The sequence below is a fragment of the Scyliorhinus torazame genome, chromosome 20 (genome assembly GCF_047496885.1).
Source record: "Scyliorhinus torazame isolate Kashiwa2021f chromosome 20, sScyTor2.1, whole genome shotgun sequence".
Lineage (NCBI taxonomy): Eukaryota > Metazoa > Chordata > Chondrichthyes > Carcharhiniformes > Scyliorhinidae > Scyliorhinus > Scyliorhinus torazame.
Genome location: NC_092726.1, coordinates 30,974,326 through 30,989,192, shown reverse-complemented (window position 1 = coordinate 30,989,192; position 14,867 = coordinate 30,974,326). Strand labels below are relative to the sequence as shown.

At 51.1% G+C, this 14,867-nt stretch overlaps 6 non-coding genes and 2 pseudogenes across 6 annotated transcripts; all 8 read left to right on the top strand.

Annotated features, from left to right (window-relative positions):
- Positions 1-369: 369 nt before the first annotated feature.
- LOC140397255 (U2 spliceosomal RNA) lies at positions 370-551 on the top strand. Its single transcript, XR_011936786.1, has one exon. It is a non-coding gene; the product is annotated as a U2 spliceosomal RNA (small nuclear RNA).
- Positions 552-1,336: 785 nt separating this feature from the next.
- On the top strand, positions 1,337-1,527 carry LOC140397805 (U2 spliceosomal RNA). The gene has a single exon (XR_011937232.1). It is a non-coding gene; the product is annotated as a U2 spliceosomal RNA (small nuclear RNA).
- Positions 1,528-2,949: 1,422 nt separating this feature from the next.
- LOC140397254 (U2 spliceosomal RNA) lies at positions 2,950-3,131 on the top strand. Its single transcript, XR_011936785.1, has one exon. It is a non-coding gene; the product is annotated as a U2 spliceosomal RNA (small nuclear RNA).
- Positions 3,132-9,279: 6,148 nt separating this feature from the next.
- LOC140397192 (U2 spliceosomal RNA) lies at positions 9,280-9,457 on the top strand (annotated as a pseudogene).
- A 785-nt stretch (positions 9,458-10,242) lies between these two features.
- Positions 10,243-10,433, top strand: LOC140397704 (U2 spliceosomal RNA). The gene has a single exon (XR_011937135.1). It is a non-coding gene; the product is annotated as a U2 spliceosomal RNA (small nuclear RNA).
- Positions 10,434-11,218: 785 nt separating this feature from the next.
- LOC140397424 (U2 spliceosomal RNA) lies at positions 11,219-11,311 on the top strand (annotated as a pseudogene).
- A 1,128-nt stretch (positions 11,312-12,439) lies between these two features.
- On the top strand, positions 12,440-12,625 carry LOC140397317 (U2 spliceosomal RNA). Its single transcript, XR_011936815.1, has one exon. It is a non-coding gene; the product is annotated as a U2 spliceosomal RNA (small nuclear RNA).
- Positions 12,626-13,410: 785 nt separating this feature from the next.
- Positions 13,411-13,601, top strand: LOC140397827 (U2 spliceosomal RNA). The gene has a single exon (XR_011937254.1). It is a non-coding gene; the product is annotated as a U2 spliceosomal RNA (small nuclear RNA).
- The last annotated feature ends 1,266 nt before the right edge of the window (positions 13,602-14,867 follow it).

The window sequence follows — 14,867 nt, the reverse complement described above, 5'->3', positions numbered from 1 at the left end:
AGTGTTGCAGACTGGCACATTCCAAGGTCCAGGACTACGTCCTGAGGGACGCACTCAAGCTTGGGGCAGCTGCCGCCAAGGCGCAATGGGGAAAGACCACTGTGTAAAGTCTTTCCAGCAAATGTACACCGAGGGGCGCATAACAGTGTAAAGCCCCTCGGTCTGGGCAACCAACACTCCAATGTATAAAACAAACATGCCACTGTAAATATTTCAGAAGGAATTGTAATGTAAAGAGTGATATGTGTACGACAATATCAAAATTGAATGAAAGAAAGTCAAGGCAACATGTAACCCTGCCGAAAATGTACAGTCAAGACAATTTGAAATGTTTCTGTAATGCTCATGATAAATTTTTATGAATAAAGTATATTTTTTTGAAAAAAAAAAAAAAAAAATCTGTTCTTATCAGTTTAATATCTGATATGTCCTCAATCTGGGGACCGAAAGTTAAATTGATTTTTAGTACTCGGAGATGGTTCAGGGGCTTGCTCCTTCCGCTCCACGCATCAACCTGGTCTTGCAGTGCTTCCAGGAATGTTGCCTTCACCCTGCTTTGGGGCGAAAATGTATAAAAGCAGAAAATGCCGCAAAACCTGCCTACCCCTTTTCTTTGTTGTCCAGTTGCTTCATCCTGACCAATTTAAGGCATTTCAAGCTCCAAAGCATTGCTAGCTTTTCTGCTGGCGGGAGCTTCGTGCACTAATGCTGCGAGCCGATGGACTCGAGGACTTTCGGCAGCCAGGCTCCGTTTTCAGCTGATATGCCGCACAGATTTCCTGCTGCTATTTACAGGCCACTCACCCTCACCCTCGGATGCCGACTTGCCTTCTCCTCACTTCAGTTACCACATCCCTTCATCCTGCACAACGGGATAGTGTGGCGACAGACTGAACGGCATCCTGTTTGGATGTAGGTATACCTTCACGGCGTCTCTTTTAGTTCTCCTGACTCCACGACCAACACGCCAGGGTGGAGCTCAGGGAGACTAGACATTGCCCTCTGTTGGATTCCGCCAGTACTTGCTGCTTGCACGGATTGCCCTTTGTTCGGCAAAGGTGGAGATTACTTCGACTCCCTCCGTTGGGTGTCACTGGGCCTTCACAGCGTCTCCATTTCATCTGGTGACGACAGGGGACGGCTTGCCAGACGATGTCTTCGTGTTGTGTTTTACTGGTTCTGCATGCACAGACTCCACCGTGCTCGGCCAAGCTGGAGGTTTCTTGACCAACAGTGAGCGTAGACTAAAAGTTCCAAAGCACAGTCGAGCGCAGCAAGGTGCACCTGAATGTCGGTGGACGAGGAGGACAAGAGCCATTGCCGGAAAATATGGGCTATCGCTTCTCGGCCTTTTGACTCAGATCAAGTGTAGTATCTGTTCTTATCAGTTTAATATCTGATATGTCCTCAATCTGGGGACCGAATATTAAATTGATTTTTAGGAGTCCGAGATGGTTCAGGGGCTTGCTCCTTCCGCTCCACCCATCAACCTGGTCTTGCAGTGCTTCCAGGAATGGTGCCTTCACCCTGCTTTGGGAAGAAAAATGTATAAAAGCAGAAAATGCCGCAAGACCTGCCTACCCCTTTTCTTTGTTGTCCAGTTGCCTCATCCTGACCAATTTAAAGCATTTCAAGTTCCAAAGCATTGCTAGCTTTTCTGCTGGCGGGAGCTTCGTGCACTTCTGTTGCGAGCCGATGGACTCGAGGACTTTCGGCAGCCAGTCTCCGTTTTCAGCTGATATGCCGCACAGATTTCCTGCTGCTTTTTACAGGCCACTCACCCTCACCCTCGGATGCCGACTTGCCTTCTCCTCACTTCAGTTACCACATCCTTTCATCCTGCACAACGGGATAGTGTGGCGACAGACTGAACGGCATCCTGTTTGGATGTAGGTATACCTTCACGGCGTCTCTTTTAGTTCTCCTGACTCCACGACCAACACGCCAGGGTGGAGCTCAGGGAGACTAGACATTGCCCTCTGTTGGATTCCGCCAGTACTTGCTGTTTGCACGGATTGCCCTTTGTTCGGCAAAGGTGGAGATTACTTCGACTCCCTCTGTTGGGTGTCACTGGGCCTTCACAGCGTCTCCATTTCATCTGGTGACGACAGGGGACGGCTTGCCAAACGATGTCTTCGTGTTGTGTTTTACTGGTTCTGCATGCACAGACTCCACCGTGCTCGGCCAAGCTGGAGGTTTCTTGACCAACAGTGAGCGTAGACTAAAAGTTCCAAAGCGCAGTCGAGCGCAGCAAGGTGCACCTGAATGTCGGTGGACGAGGAGGACAAGAGCCATTGCAGGAAAATATGGGCTATCGCTTTTCGGCCTTTTGGCTCAGATCAAGTGTAGTTGTGGAATGTGCGTTTGCAAAGAAGGTCTGGAGAGAGATGCAGTGGTATTTGTCAAGGTTTATCCCAAACAGATCTGTGACCCAGGACTCTGTGCTCTACGGACTGTTTCCAGGGACACACACCGAGACAAACATTAACTGCTGCTGGAAGGTCATCAACTCGGTAAAAGACGCTCTTTGGTCTGCCCGAAACTTGCTGATCTTCCAGTGCAAAGAATTGTCCTCGACCGAGTGTTGCAGACTGGCACATTCCAAGGTCCAGGACTACGTGCTGAGGGACGCACTCAAGCTTGGGGCAGCTGCCGCCAAGGCGCAATGGGGAAAGACCACTGTGTAAAGTCTTTCCAGCAAATGTACACCGAGGGGCGCATAACAGTGTAAAGCCCCTCGGTCTGGGCAACCAACACTCCAATGTATAAAACAAACATGCCACTGTAAATATTTCAGAAGGAATTGTAATGTAAAGAGTGATATGTGTACGACAATATCAAAATTGAATGAAAGAAAGTCAAGGCAACATGTAACCCTGCCGAAAATGTACAGTCAAGACAATTTGAAATGTTTCTGTAATGCTCATGATAAATTTTTATGAATAAAGTATATTTTTTTGAAAAAAAAAAAAAAAAAATCTGTTCTTATCAGTTTAATATCTGATATGTCCTCAATCTGGGGACCGAAAGTTAAATTGATTTTTAGTACTCGGAGATGGTTCAGGGGCTTGCTCCTTCCGCTCCACGCATCAACCTGGTCTTGCAGTGCTTCCAGGAATGTTGCCTTCACCCTGCTTTGGGGCGAAAATGTATAAAAGCAGAAAATGCCGCAAAACCTGCCTACCCCTTTTCTTTGTTGTCCAGTTGCTTCATCCTGACCAATTTAAGGCATTTCAAGCTCCAAAGCATTGCTAGCTTTTCTGCTGGCGGGAGCTTCGTGCACTAATGCTGCGAGCCGATGGACTCGAGGACTTTCGGCAGCCAGGCTCCGTTTTCAGCTGATATGCCGCACAGATTTCCTGCTGCTATTTACAGGCCACTCACCCTCACCCTCGGATGCCGACTTGCCTTCTCCTCACTTCAGTTACCACATCCCTTCATCCTGCACAACGGGATAGTGTGGCGACAGACTGAACGGCATCCTGTTTGGATGTAGGTATACCTTCACGGCGTCTCTTTTAGTTCTCCTGACTCCACGACCAACACGCCAGGGTGGAGCTCAGGGAGACTAGACATTGCCCTCTGTTGGATTCCGCCAGTACTTGCTGCTTGCACGGATTGCCCTTTGTTCGGCAAAGGTGGAGATTACTTCGACTCCCTCCGTTGGGTGTCACTGGGCCTTCACAGCGTCTCCATTTCATCTGGTGACGACAGGGGACGGCTTGCCAGACGATGTCTTCGTGTTGTGTTTTACTGGTTCTGCATGCACAGACTCCACCGTGCTCGGCCAAGCTGGAGGTTTCTTGACCAACAGTGAGCGTAGACTAAAAGTTCCAAAGCACAGTCGAGCGCAGCAAGGTGCACCTGAATGTCGGTGGACGAGGAGGACAAGAGCCATTGCCGGAAAATATGGGCTATCACTTTTCGGCCTTTTGGCTACGATCAAGTGTAGTCTCATTTGTTTGAGAGAAGCTGAGGATTTCGATGTCGATTGTGGATTGGAGAACTCGGAGGGATTGAAGTCGTCAAAGAGGAAACGTTTGGAGCTTGGCTGTTATTGGTGGATCTACATGCTAGCCTAAACCTTGGGTTTAGGCCTAACGCCGATACAGTTCCACACCCAACGTACGAGCTATGAATGCAGCTGCATCCCGACCACCAGGCTGGGGAGTGCGGAACACTGTCCGAGTCACAGTGAAGAAAACGGAGGGAGAGTCACCTTTGGACCGGAAACACTCCGTGAAGAGGGTGCTGCTCGAGTGTTGTGGGTTTAAAGCAACAGAGATCTTCTGCTTGCAAAACTTCCCCAAGAATGGTTTCTTTGATGTCACCTTCAAGAGCGTCGCAGCGTGCATCAAATTCTTGAACGCCTTCAAGGAAAAAGGTGACCAGAGTCCCCTGTCGATCCTGACTGCGGAGCCTCTGTTTACGCTACCGGCACAGCGAAATCGGGTTGTTACACTGCACACGTACAACCCCCACGTCTCTGTGTCTGATGTGCTCACGTTCCTCGCCAGGTACGCTGAGCTGAAAAGTGACAGCGTGCAAGTGAAAGACACCTTCGGCATCTGGACAAGTGAGCACCAGGTCAAGGTGACCCTACGAACGGACAGCAACGGAGCCATCCTGCATCCCCCCTCCAATTTCGCTATTGGAGTAAATCGTGGCTACCTCTACTACGTGGGACAGCCACGAGTATGCCACACCTGTGGCAAAACGGGGCATGTTGCCGCAAACTGCAGTGTGACCTTCTGCAAGAACTGCAGGCAGGAGGCACACATGACTAAGGACTGCAAGGAAGACAAGTGCTGCAACCTGTGTGGGGAGGCCGGCCATCTTTACAGGGCCTGCCCGAAACGCGGGGCGACATATGCACAGATCATCAGCAGCGGAGTCAAAAAGGCGACCAGAGAGGAGGTGCATACACCCTCCACCGAAAAAGACACCACGGTTCAGAATTAGGAAAAGCAACAGAAGGGCCCCCAACAAAAAGAGGAGGCCCCAGCACCTCCTGACAACCCAACCCCAGCCCCATCTGATGAGGAACACTCAATGGAAGAGGAAGAGGATGGGACAAAGAATAAAGAGCCCTGGGTAACCGTGAACAGGGACAAACGAAAGAGAAAACAAAAAAACAAACTGAAGAACCCCCTGAGGGGTAGTGGCAAAAAGCGACACCTCTCAGCCGGCGCACTTAGTGCCGACACCTCATCCGATGAGGGAAAACAGGACAAGAATCGGCCTCAGATAAAGAGGCAAAGCACCAACGTGGAACGGGAGGCACAGACCCCCCAGACCACCGACCGGGAAGAAAACAAGGTCACAGACCAACCCCCGATAGCAACAAGCAGCAACAACCCAGGTGAAGACCGGCCTGCAACCCCAACACCTACTGACTGCCACGACGAACCCCAGGGCTACACCACCCCCCCCCCCCAATGCATCTGCATCAAAATCACGGGGCCAGTACGGACCAGAACAGTTTTCTCAGCCCTGCAACTGTGTTAAAGTTTGCGAGCACCACCGGCATGCTGGGGAACATTCAACAGCTGGAACAGCCAACTGTATAGACTCTGGACTCTTGAGACTGGTAAATCTATCTTTTTATAATGTGTTTAAAAATTGCATCCATAAATGTGCGAAGCATCAAAGATACTTCGCGGTGTGTAGCCGCACTCAACTATTTGGCAAATGTAAAAGCTGACCTACTGTTCCTGCAGGAGTGCGGAATTCCGCACCTCAGCAACTACAGGCGCTGGTCGAGCTGGTGGTCCCACGGGCCATCCATCTGGTCAGGAGGAAACGACTGCCGCTCCTCCGGCCTGGGTATTCTGCTGCGGGGTGGCAACTTCACCATCTCCGACGTTAAGGAGGTGGTGGGCGGGCGCCTCCTCGTAGCAGACGTGAAATACAAAAACACCCCTCTCAGCCTTATTAATGTGTACGCCCCGGCCGTAAAAAGTGAGCGGCTGGCAGTTCTTCAGCAACTCCCACTGCTGTTGGCCACCTCCAAGCCGGTCATCCTGGGTGGTGACTTCAACTGCATCATCGATGCGGCTGGACGATCCAGCAAAGCCGACAGCAAACTAGACGCTACGTCCAGACTCCTGATGGAAACGGTAAAAGACGCCAAGCTGCTCGACGTCTGCAGCAACCCTGCAGACGGCGCGCAGCGTAGATACACGTGGTCACGGCCAGACGGGTCCGTCCGCTCCAGGATAGACTTCTTTTTTGTGTCCCGAGCTTTCACGGTCAGGTCCACCGACGTAACGCCGGTGTTCTTCTCTGACCACTGCCTCCTACTGGCCGACTGCCACCTGCAGGAAGATCAGGGGGAAGGCAGGGGGACGTGGAAGCTAAATGTAAAACTGCTGACCCCTGAGAACATCGAGGAACTCAGGAGGGATTACAAAGGTTGGAGAACCGTGAAACCCCTCTTTGAGGCCCCACATCTCTGGTGGGAAGCAATCAAGGGGAATATCAAGAGGTTTTTCATCCTCAAGGGCGTTCAAAAGGTGAGAGAGAGACGAGGGGTCATGTCCAGGCTCCAGAAAAGTATGCAAAATTTGCTCCAGCTGCAGTCGATGGGGGTGGATGTCAAGGAGGATCTCCAAGAGGTGAAGAGCCAGCAAGCCTCCCTCTACACCTCGGAGGCCTCCAAGGTTATCTTCCGTTCCAGAGTCCGCTCCGTGGAGCAGGACGAAAAGTGCTCACGCTTCTTCTTCCAAAAGGTGCACAGAGAGACCTCTGTAATCAGCAGCCTGAAGGAAGAAGATGGCTCTGAAAAGTCATCGCAGTCTGACATCCTGAGGCTCAGCCAATCCTTTTATGCCGGACTGTATGACCTGAAGCCAACAGATAGCACTGTTTCCCAGACCTTCCTGTCGACTATCACGGAGGTCATAGGCGACAGCGAGCTGGAAAACCTGGACAAACCACTAACTCTGGACGAGCTGACAAAGGCCGCCAAGTCCTTCGAGACGAGTAAAACTCCCGGAAGCGACGGCTTACCGGTTGAGTTGTATTCGGCTCTGTGGGACTGGATGGGCCCAGACCTGCTGGAAGTGTACGAGAGTATGCTTCTGGAAGGCAGCATGTCAGAGTCCATGAGGAAAGGCATCATCACCCTCATCTACAAGCAGAAGGGGGAAGGGGAAGAAATTCGAAATTGGCGACCCATTTCACTGTTGAATGTGGACTACAAAATTCTAGCAAAGGTCATCGCCAATCGGGTCAGGTCTGCTCTGGAGTCGGTGACCCACCCTGACCAGACCTGTGCTGTACCCGGCAGAAAGATCTCTGATAGCCTCGCGATACTCAGGGATACGATCGCCTACGTGCAGGACAGGGGGGTGGACACTTGCCTCATCAGCCTTGACCAGGAGAAGGCTTTTGACAGAATATCACACACCTACATGATGGATGTGCTCTCCAAAATGGGGTTTGGGGAGGGAATTCGCAATTGGATCAAACTGCTCTACACAAACATCTATAGCGCAGTCTCAATCAATGGGTGGGAATCAGAAAAGTTCCAGATCAAATCGGGAGTCAGGCAGGGCTGCCCTCTCTCCTCTGCCCTTTTTGTGTGCTGCATAGAACCTTTTGCCGAGTCCATCAGGAGGGATCCGGGTATAAGAGGAGTGACGATCCCAGGCAGTGGAGGCATGCAAGTCAAGGCCTCCCTGTTCATGGACGACGTTGCCGTCTTCTGCTCGGATCCTGCGTCTGTACGCAGGCTCTTGACCACCTGCGACCAGTTTGAACTGGCCTCGGGAGCCAAGGTAAACCGTGGCAAGAGCGAGGCCATGTTCTTTGGGAACTGGGCCGACCGGTCCTTTGTCCCCTTCACTGTCAGGTCAGATTACCTGAAGGTGCTGGGGATATGGTTCGGAGCTGCTGGGGCGTGCACCAAAAACTGGGAGGAGCACATAGGAAAGGTAAGACAGAAATTGGGCTGGTGGGAGCAACGCTCCCTCTCCATTGCGGGCAAAACACTGGTCATCAGGTGTGAGGTACTCTCGGTGCTACTGTACGTGGCGCAGGTCTGGCCCATAACCCGACCCTACGCCACAGCAGTCACCCGGGCCATCTTCAAATTTATCTGGCGATCCAAGATGGACCGTGTCCGAAGGGACACCATGTACAAACCTCTGGAGAAGGGAGGGCGGAACGTACCCAACGCCTCCCTCATCCTGTTGGCCACCTTTGTGTCCAGCTGCATCAAGCTGTGCGTGGACCCCCAGTATGCAAACACCAAGTGTCACTACATACTGAGGTTCTACCTGTCCCCGGTGTTGCGAAGGATGGGCCTGGCCTCATTGCCGCGGAACGCTCCAAGTAGTTGGACCGTACCGTACCACCTGTCCTTTGTGGAAAAGTTTTTGAAGGAAAACACCTTTGACCACAAGGCAATGAAGCAGTGGTCAGCACGTAATGTCCTCGAGGCCCTCAGGGAAAAGGAGACCGTGGAGGACGTTGGATGGTTCCCTGAGCAGACTGCCAGAGTCATCTGGCAGAACGCCTCATCACCAGAACTTTCAAACAAGCACCAAGACCTAGCTTGGCTGGTGGTGAGAAGGGCCCTCCCTGTCAGATTCTTCATGCACACCCGAAGGCTCTGCACCATTGCACGCTGCCCTCGGAGTGGCTGTGGGGGAAATGAGACGGTCACACACCTCCTTGTGGAATGTGCCTTTGCAAAGAAGGTCTGGAGAGAGATGCAGTGGTATTTGTCAAGGTTTATCCCAAACAGATCTGTGACACAGGACTCTGTGCTCTACGGACTGTTTCCAGGGACACACACCGAGACAAACATTAACTGCTGCTGGAAGGTCATCAACTCGGTAAAAGACGCTCTTTGGTCTGCCCGAAACTTGCTGATCTTCCAGTGCAAAGAATTGTCCTCGACCGAGTGTTGCAGACTGGCACATTCCAAGGTCCAGGACTACGTGCTGAGGGACGCACTCAAGCTTGGGGCAGCTGCCGCCAAGGCGCAATGGGGAAAGACCACTGTGTAAAGTCTTTCCAGCAAATGTACACCGAGGGGCGCGTAACAGTGTAAAGCCCGTCGGTCTGGGCAACCAACACTCCAATGTATAAAACAAACATGCCACTGTAAATATTTCAGAAGGAATTGTAATGTAAAGAGTGATATGTGTACGACAATATCAAAATTGAATGAAAGAAAGTCAAGGCAACATGTAACCCTGCCGAAAATTTACAGTCAAGACAATTTGAAATGTTTCTGTAATGCTCATGATAAATTTTTATGAATAAAGTATATTTTTTTGAAAAAAAAAAAAAATCTGTTCTTATCAGTTTAATATCTGATATGTCCTCAATCTGGGGACCGAATATTAAATTGATTTTTAGGACTCGGAGATGGTGCAGGGGCTTGCTCCTTCCGCTCCACGCATCAACCTGGTCTTGCAGTGCTTCCAGGAATGGTGCCTTCACCCTGCTTTGGGGCGAAAATGTATAAAAGCAGAAAATGCCGCAAAACCTGGCTACCCCTTTTCTTTGTTATCCAGTTGCCTCATCCTGACCAATTTAAGGCATTTCAAGCTCCAAAGCATTGCTAGCTTTTCTGCTGGCGGGAGCTTCGTGCACGAATGTTGCGAGCCGATGGACTCGCGGACGTGCGGCAGCCAGGCTCCGTTTTCAGCTGATATGCCACACAGATTTCCTGCTGCTTTTTACAGGCCACTCACCTTCACCCTCGGATGCCGACTTGCCTTCTCCTCACTTCAGTTACCACATCCCTTCATCCTGCACAACGGGGAAGTGTGGCGACAGACTGAACGGCATCCTGTTTGGATGTAGGTACACCTTTACGGCGTCTCTTTTCGTTCTCCTGACTCCACGACCAACACGCCAGGGTGGAGCTCAGGGAGATTAGACATTGCCCTCTGTTGGATTCCGCCAGTACTTGCTGCTTGCACGGATTGCCCTTTGTTCGGCAAAGGTGGAGATTACTTCGACTCACTCCGTTGGGTGTCACTGGGCCTTCACAGCGTCTCCATTTCATCTGGTGACGACAGGGGACGGCTTGCCAGACGATGTCTTCGTGTTGTGTTTTACTGGTTCTGCATGCACAGACTCCACCGTGCTCGGCCAAGCTGGAGGTTTCTTGACCAACAGTGAGCGTAGACTAAAAGTTCCAAAGCACAGTCGAGCGCAGCAAGGTCCACCTGAATGTCGGTGGACGAGGAGGACAAGAGCCATTGCCGGAAAATATGGGCTATCGGTTCTCGGCCTTTTGGCTCAGATCAAGTGTAGTATCTGTTCTTATCAGTTTAATATCTGATATGTCCTCAATCTGGGGACCGAATATTAAATTGATTTTTAGGAGTCGGAGATGGTTCAGGGGTTTGCTACTTCCGCTCCACGCATCAACCTGGTCTTGCAGTGCTTCCAGGAATGGTGCCTTCACCCTGGTTTGGGGCGAAAATGTATAAAAGCAGAAAATGCCGCAAAACCTGCCTACCCCTTTTCTTTGTTGTCCAGTTGCCTCATCCTGACCAATTTAAAGCCTTTCAAGTTCCAAAGCATTGCTAGCTTTTCTGCTGGCGGGAGCTTCGTGCACTTATGTTGCGAGCCGATGGACTCGAGGACTTTCGGCAGCCAGGCTCCGTTTTCAGCTGATATGCCGCACAGATTTCCTGCTGCTTTTTACAGGCCACTCACCCTCACCCTCGGATGCCGACTTGCCTTCTCCTCACTTCAGTTACCACATCCCTTCATCCTGCACAACGGGATAGTATGGCGACAGACTGAACGGCATCCTGTTTGGATGTAGGTATACCTTCACGGCGTCTCTTTTAGTTCTCCTGACTCCACGACCAACACGCCAGGGTGGAGCTCAGGGAGACTAGACATTGCCCTCTGTTGGATTCCGCCAGTACTTGCTGTTTGCACGGATTGCCCTTTGTTCGGCAAAGGTGGAGATTACTTCGACTCCCTCTGTTGGGTGTCACTGGGCCTTCACAGCGTCTCCATTTCATCTGGTGACGACAGGGGACGGCTTGCCAGACGATGTCTTCATGTTGTGTTTTACTGGTTCTGCATGCACAGACTCCACCGTGCTCGGCCAAGCTGGAGGTTTCTTGACCAACAGTGAGCGTAGACTAAAAGTTCCAAAGCACAGTCGAGCGCAGCAAGGTGCACCTGAATGTCGGTGGACGAGGAGGACAAGAGCCATTGCCGGAAAATATGAGCTATCGCTTCTCGGCCTTTTGGCTCAGATCAAGTGTAATATCTGCTGGCGATCCAAGATGGACCGTGTCCGAAGGGACACCATGTACAAACCTCTGGAGAAGGGAGGGCGGAACGTACCCAACGCCTCCCTCATCCTGTTGGCCACCTTTGTGTCCAGCTGCATTCAGCTGTGCGTGGACCCCCAGTATGCAAACACCAAGTGTCACTACATACTGAGGTTCTACCTGTCCCCGGTGTTACGAAGGATGGGCCTGGCCTCATTGCCGCGGAACGCTCCAAGTAGTTGGACCGTACCGTACCACCTGTCCTTTGTGGAAAAGTTTTTGAAGGAAAACACCTTTGACCACAAGGCAATGAAGCAGTGGTCAGCACGTAATGTCCTCGAGGCCCTCAGGGAAAAAGAGACCGTGGAGGACGTTGGATGGTTCCCTGAGCATACTGTCAGAGTCATCTGGCAGAACGCCTCATCACCAGAACTTTCAAACAAGCACCAAGACCTAGCTTGGCTGGTGGTGAGAAGGGCCCTCCCTGTCAGATTCTTCATGCACACCCGAAGGCTCTGCACCAATGCACGCTGCCCTCGGAGTGGCTGTGGGGGAAATGAGACGGTCACACACCTCCTTGTGGAATGTGCCTTTGCAAAGAAGGTCTGGAGAGAGATGCAGTGGTATTTGTCAAGGTTTATCCCAAACAGATCTGTGACACGGGACTCTGTGCTCTACGGACTGTTTCCAGGGACACACACCGAGACAAACATCAACTGCTGCTGGAAGGTCATCAACTCGGTAAAAGACGCTCTTTGGTCTGCCCGATACTTGCTGATCTTCCAGTGCAAAGAATTGTCCTCGACCGAGTGTTGCAGACTGGCACATTCCAAGGTCCAGGACTACGTGCTGAGGGACGCACTCAAGCTTGGGGCAGCTGCCGCCAAGGCACAATGGGGAAAGACCACTGTGTAAAGTGTTCCCAGCAAATGTACACCGAGAGGCCGGTAACAGTGTAAAGCCCCCTCGGTCTAGGCAACCAACACTCCAATGTATAAAATAAACATGCCACTGTAAATATTTAAGAAGGAATTGTAATGTAAAGAGTGATATGTGTACGACAATATCAAAATTGAATGGAAGAAAGTCAAGGCAACATGTAACCCTGCCGGAAATGTACAGTCAAGACAATTTGAAATGTTTCTGTAATGCTCATGATACATTTTTATGAATAAAGTATATTTTTTTGAAAAAAAAAAAAAAAAAAAAAATCTGTTCTTATCAGTTTAATATCTGATATGTCCTCAATCTGGGGACCGAATATTAAATTGATTTTTAGGACTCGGAGATGGTTCAGGGGCTAGCTTCTTCCGCTCCACGCATCAACCTGGGCTTGCAGTGCTTCCAGGAAAGGTGCCTTTACCCTGCTTTGGGGCGAAAATGTATAAAAGCAGAAAATGCCGCAAAACCTGGCTACCCCTTTTCTTTGTTATCCAGTTGCCTCATCCTGACCAATTTAAGGCATTTCAAGCTCCAAAGCATTGCTAGCTTTTCTGCTGGCGGGAGCTTCGTGCACGAATGTTGCGAGCCGATGGACTCGCGGACTTGCGGCAGCCAGGCTCCGTTTTCAGCTGATATGCCACACAGATTTCCTGCTGCTTTTTACAGGCCACTCACCTTCACCCTCGGATGCCGACTTGCCTTCTCCTCACTTCAGTTACCACATCCCTTCATCCTGCACAACGGGGAAGTGTGGCGACAGACTGAACGGCATCCTGTTTGGATGTAGGTATACCTTCACGGCGTCTCTTTTAGTTCTCCTGACTCCACGACCAACACGCCAGGGTGGAGCTCAGGGAGACTAGACATTGCCCTCTGTTGGATTCCGCCAGTACTTGCTGCTTGCACGGATTGCCCTTTGTTCGGCAAAGGTGGAGATTACTTCGACTCCCTCCGTTGGGTGTCACTGGGCCTTCACAGCGTCTCCATTTCATCTGGTGACGACAGGGGACGGCTTGCCAGACGATGTCTTCGTGTTGTGTTTTACTGGTTCTGCATGCACAGACTCCACCGTGCTCGGCCAAGCTGGAGGTTTCTTGACCAACAGTGAGCGTAGACTAAAAGTTCCAAAGCACAGTCGAGCGCAGCAAGGTGCACCTGAATGTCGGTGGACGAGGAGGACAAGAGCCATTGCCGGAAAATGTGGGCTATCACTTCTCGTCCTTTTGGCTCAAATCAAGTGTAGTATCTGTTCTTATCAGTTTAATATCTGATATGTCCTCAATCTGGGGACCGAATATTAAATTGATTTTTAGGACTCGGAGATGGTTCAGGGGCTAGCTCCTTCCGCTCCACGCATCAACCTGGTCTTGCAGTGCTTCCAGGAAAGGTGCCTTCACCCTGCTTTGGGGCGAAAATGTATAAAAGCAGAAAATGCCGCAAAACCTGCCTACCCCTTTTCTTTGTTGTCCAGTTGCTTCATCCTGACCAATTTAAGGCATTTCAAGCTCCAAAGCATTGCTAGCTTTTCTGCTGGCGGGAGCTTCGTGCACTAATGCTGCGAGCCGATGGACTCGCGGACTTGCGGCAGCCAGGCTCCGTTTTCAGCTGATATGCCACACAGATTTCCTGCTGCTTTTTACAGGCCACTCACCTTCACCCTCGGATGCCGACTTGCCTTCTCCTCACTTCAGTTACCGCATCCCTTCATCCTGCACAACGGGGAAGTGTGGCGACAGACTGAACGGCATCCTGTTTGGATGTAGGTACACCTTCACGGCGTCTCTTTTCGTTCTCCTGACACCACGACCAACACGCCAGGGTGGAGCTCAGGGAGACTAGACATTGCCCTCTGTTGGATTCCGCCAGTACTTGCTGCTTGCACGGATTGCCCTTTGTTCGGCAAAGGTGGAGATTACTTCGACTCCCTCTGTTGGGTGTCACTGGGCCTTCACAGCGTCTCCATTTCATCTGGTGACGACAGGGGACGGCTTGCCACACGATGTCTTCCTGTTGTGTTTTACTGGTTCTGCATGCACAGACTGCACCGTGCAGGAAGAAGGTGGCTCTGAAAAGTCATCGCAGTCTGACATCCTGAGGATCAGCCAATCCTTTTATGCCGGACTGTATGACCTGAAGCCAACAGATAGCACTGTTTCCCAGACCTTCCTGTCGACTATCACGGAGGTCATAGGCGACAGCGAGCTGGAAAACCTGGACAAACCACTAACTCTGGACGAGCTGACAAAGGCCGCCAAGTCCTTCGAGACGAGTAAAACTCCCGGAAGCGACGGCTTACCGGTTGAGTTGTATTCGGCTCTGTGGGACTGGATGGGCCCAGACCTGCTGGAAGAGTACGAGAGTATGCTTCTGGAAGGCAGCATGTCAGAGTCCATGAGGAAAGGCATCATCACCCTCATCTACAAGCAGAAGGGGAAAGGGAAGAAATTCGAAATTGGCGACCCATTTCACTGTTGAATGTGGACTACAAAATTCTAGCAAAGGTCATCGCCAATCGGGTCAGGTCTGCTCTGGAGTCGGTGATCCACCCTGACCAGACCTGTGCTGTACCCGGCAGGAAGATCTCTGATAGCCTCGCGCTACTCAGGGATACGATCGCCTACGTGCAGGACAGGGGGGTGGACACTTGCCTCATCAGCCTTGACC